Raw genomic sequence first — 4,358 nt, 5'->3', positions numbered from 1 at the left:
GGAGAGGAGAGACAGCAGCTCCATGCTAATCTTCCTCTTTACCTTCACATTTGCCAAATCTGCCACATGTGAAGAGTCATGGGTGACCCACAGACTCTTCTAGACTCCGAGCAATTTTGAGGCAAACAGTTTGTAGCTCTGGAATTTACAGGAGGGACTCGAGGTGGCCATCCTGCTGAAAGGGGAGCCAGCCGGTCTGTTTACCGAGTTTGGTCTGTTCAGTACTAATGGTCAGGATGCTGGAAATCAGGGACCAAAACCCTCCCCAGGCCTCATGATGCACCCACAGCTCCGCCCTGCCCTCTTCTCTGTCATAATATTTTCTACTCCCACGTTCTTTTCATTTTCTTCTTCTTCTTTTTCCAAAGTTCCCTGAGAGGTTCACTGTTCCTGGAGGTACTGCAATACCGGATGTACGCAGTATACACACAGAGTGGACGGAGCAAGCTCCTGTCCAACTCCTACTTCCAAAAATCCACTTAATATGTTGTCCTCAGAACTGGATGGTGGTGGCACATGCCTTTAATCTCAACACTCCAGAGGCAGAGGCAGAGGCAGGTGGATCTCTATGAGTTTGAGGCCAGCCTGGTCAGCCAGAGCTGTTACCCAGAGAAACCCTGTCTCAAAAAATAAAAACAAAACAATAAAAATGTGTTCAGGTAAAGGACATATCTGATATTAAACTGATAAGAACAGATACTATTCTTGGTCTTAGCCAAAAGGCTGAGAATTGATTACTTTCCTTAAAAAAATTAGATTAATTTTATTTTATGTGTATGAGTATTTTGCGTGACTATATGTATGGGCACCAAGTGTGTGACCTGGTGTCCATGGAGGTAAGAAGAGGATATTGGATCCCCTGGAACAGAATTATAGATGGCTGTGAACTACCTCTGCAAGAGCAACAAGTGCTTTTTTTTCTTTTTTCTTTTCCTATGACAGGGTTTCTCTGGGTAGCCCTGGCTGTCCTGAAACTCACTCTGTAGATCAGGCTAGCCTCGAACTCACGGAGATCCAGCTGGCTCTTTCTTTTTCTGTAGCTCTTTCTTCTCCCCAGCTATAGTTACCTTAAGAACAGGTCTACAGCTGTGTCCCCAGCGAGCTCAGGAGCTGAGCACGTGCTCAGCTCTCAAGAAACATCTTGAGTAAATAAGCGAATGAATTCTGGACTCGGTCATTACAGACACAAGTCAACAGCAACACAAAAATGTAATTTGCCTTGCTGTGAAAGGACAAGAAGCCTTTCTGACCACAGAAGTGTTATTTCTTTCTGAAACTCCGTGGCTTTACTTATTTATTTTTATTTATATTTATTTGGTCTTTGGAGACAGGGTTTCTCTGTGTAGCCCTGGCTGTCCTAGTACTTGCTCTGCAGACCAGGCTGACCTGGAACTCACAGAGATCACCCACCTCTGCCTCTCAAGTGCTGGAATTAAAGGTGTGCACCACCACCATCACCGGTTGGCTTTATTTATTTTATTTACATGTACTTACCACATACTTGATATTCTGAAGTGTGTAAACACTGTAGAATGGCTCATTGAGCCAACTTGCATCATTATTTTTGAGGTCACAACATTTACAATCTATTCTCTTTACAAATCTCAAGAATCCAGTACTGAGAGTGTGGCCCTGTGCCCAGCAAGTGTGAAGATCTGGGATTGATCCCCAATGCACCTTCCCACCCCACCCTCAGAAAAATAAAGGGAAAAGAACGGTAATTGTCTTTAAGTATAGTTACCATGATGGACTGTGGAACTCTTTTTTTTTTTTTTTTTTTTTTTTGAGACAGGGTTTTTCTCTGTGTAACTGCAATGACTACCCTAGAACTCATTCTGTAGACCAGGCTGGCCCCAAACTCACAATGCCCCCGGTGTTGGGATTAAAGGCGCATGCCACCCCTGACTGGTGACTATAGAGCCCTTTTTTTAATAACTTTCTTTCAGATTCATTTATTTTTATGTGCATTGGTGTTTGACCTGGGTGTTGGATCATCTAGGACTAGAGTTACAGACAGTTCTCAGCCCCCATGTGGGTGCTGGGAATTGAACCGAGGTCCTCTGGAAGAGCAGCCAGTGCTTTTAACCATTGAGCCATCTCTCCAGCTTCAAAATTTGAAGTGGAAGAGCCACTTTTAATCCAGATCTTTTTGTTTGTTTGTTTTTGTTGTTGTTGTTTTGTTTTTTCAAGACAGGGTTTCTTTGTGTAGGCTGTCCTGAAACTAGCTCTCTGGTTGGCCTTGAACTCACAGAGATCCACCTGCCTCTGCCTCCCAAGTGTTGGGATTAAAGGTGTGAGCCACCACTGCCCAGCAACTGTAGAGCTCTTAAATTAGTCTGCCTCCCTAAAAAAAAAAAATTGCTAAACATGGTGGCCCACACCTTTAATCCCAGGACTTGGGAGGCAGACACTGTGAATTTGAGGCCAGCTTGGTCTAAATAAATTCCGGGATAGCTAGACTACGTAGAGAGACCCTGTCTCCAAAAAAAAAAAAGGGGGGGGGAGGGGGGGGTATACCCATTCATGTGTGTGTTCTAGTGCCCTGTGTGTGTATGTACATTGGAAGATGAAAAAGGTTAATGTCAGGCATCTTCCTCTATTGCTCTCCACCAACTTATTTTTTTAATTTAATTCATTTATATTTTTATGTATGAGTGCTCTGCATGTATGCCTCCATTCCAGATGGTATCAGATGCTATTATAGAGGGTTGGGAGCCACCATGTGGTTGCTGGAGATTGAACTCAGGACCTCTAGAAAAGCAGCCAGTGCTCTTAACCTCTGAGCCATCTCTCCAGCCCCCATCAACTTCCTTTTTGAGACAGGGTGTCTCACTGAACCTGGAGCTTGCTGATTTAGGTAGGCCGGCGAACTCTAGGGATCCTCCTGTCTCTGCCTCCTGATTTTAATGTAGGTGTGTGGCAAATACTGTACTGACTGAGCCCTCTTCTCAGACCACTTTTTCTTATTTACATAGCCCAGGGCGGCCTCCACCTCAAGACAATCCTCCTGCTTTACCCTGGTGAATGTAGGAGTTACAGGCGTGTGCCAGCTTTGGATATTTCTATCCTTTGACTGTGCTTTGACCAACATCTACCCAGTGCCCTCCCTCCATCTACCCCACTTAGATTTGAGGTTGGTGGGGTCTCCATGTGTTTCTTTTTCCATTTGAGACTCAGGACCCCACCCATGCTTGGGATGCCCTACCACTGAGGTATACCCCCAGCCTGAGGCCGACATTCTAAGAAAAACAGGGAGTTTTACCAATAGGCCTCAGGGGCATACAGGACCTTAGGAAAGGCTACAGCAGACAAGAGAAGGATGTCCCCATGAGAGCCTCTTTGGCTCCAAGCACAGCCCCAGGACAGTCAGGGAAGGCCTGCTGGTCTCAGAGTGTGGAGCCAGGCGTCCAGCCAGCTCCACAGAAGGTGCAACATTTTCCTAGAGGAAGAAAGGAAACTCCTCCATCACTCCCCCGACTGCTGAGGTTGCCCTCTGCTGAGGACACTTTAGTCATAGTTGATTCAGATTCAGGAACAGAAAACAGGCGCTTTCTCCAAGAGTTTTTCATCAGAGTATATTGAACAGTCTGTTTTCCCGTAAGTGCCAGACAGGGCCCCAGAGTTTATTTAAGTTCTCATTCAGTAAAAAACAAAACAAACAAACAAACAAAAACAAAACCCATGGCTGACTTATGGGGTTCCACCAGGACCAAGGGTGAGGTAGAGCTGAGGGACATTTTTGACACAACTGTCTGCTTCCTGTTCTGCGGAATGACTGTCTGTGGTGATATTGTGTTCCCCAAAATATTGTGCACCCTAATAAACTTATCTGGGGTCAGAGAACAGAACAGCCATTAGATACAGAGGCTAGAAAATGGTGGCACTCACACCTTTAATCCTAGCACTCCAGAGCAGAAATCCGTCTGGATCTCTGTGTGAGTTCAAGGCCACACTGGAAACAGCCAGGCATGGTGACACACGCCTTTAATCCCAAGAAGTGAGCCTTTAATCCCAGGGAGTGATAGCAGAAAGCAGAAAGATATATAAGGTGTGAGGACCAGAAACTAGAAGCATTTGGCTGGTTAAGCTTTCAGGCTTTGGAGCAGCAGTTCAGCTGAGATTCATTCTGGATGAGGACTCAGAGGTTTCCAGTCTGAGGAAACAGGAACTGTAGAGGTGAGGTAGCTGTGGCTTGTTTTGCTTCTCTGGTCTTCCAGCATTCATCCCAACAACTGTCCTCAGGTTTGATTTTATTAATAAGTACCTTTAAGATTCATGCTATGGGCTGGAGAGATGGCTCAGCGGTTAAGAGCACTCACTGCTCTCCCAGAGGACCCAGGTTCAATTCCCAGCACCCA

The 4,358-nt window shown here is 45.5% G+C and overlaps 1 pseudogene; it reads right to left on the bottom strand.

Annotated features, from left to right (window-relative positions):
• Positions 1–568: 568 nt before the first annotated feature.
• On the bottom strand, positions 569–735 carry LOC128123602 (uncharacterized; annotated as a pseudogene).
• Between the last annotated feature and the right edge of the window lie 3,623 nt (positions 736–4,358).

The sequence above is a fragment of the Peromyscus californicus genome, unplaced genomic scaffold (assembly GCF_007827085.1).
Source record: "Peromyscus californicus insignis strain IS unplaced genomic scaffold, ASM782708v3 Scaffold_3__1_contigs__length_106647218, whole genome shotgun sequence".
NCBI lineage: Eukaryota > Metazoa > Chordata > Mammalia > Rodentia > Cricetidae > Peromyscus > Peromyscus californicus.
The sequence above is the reverse complement of the archived record's forward strand: the minus strand, read 5'-3'. Positions and strand labels throughout refer to the sequence as shown.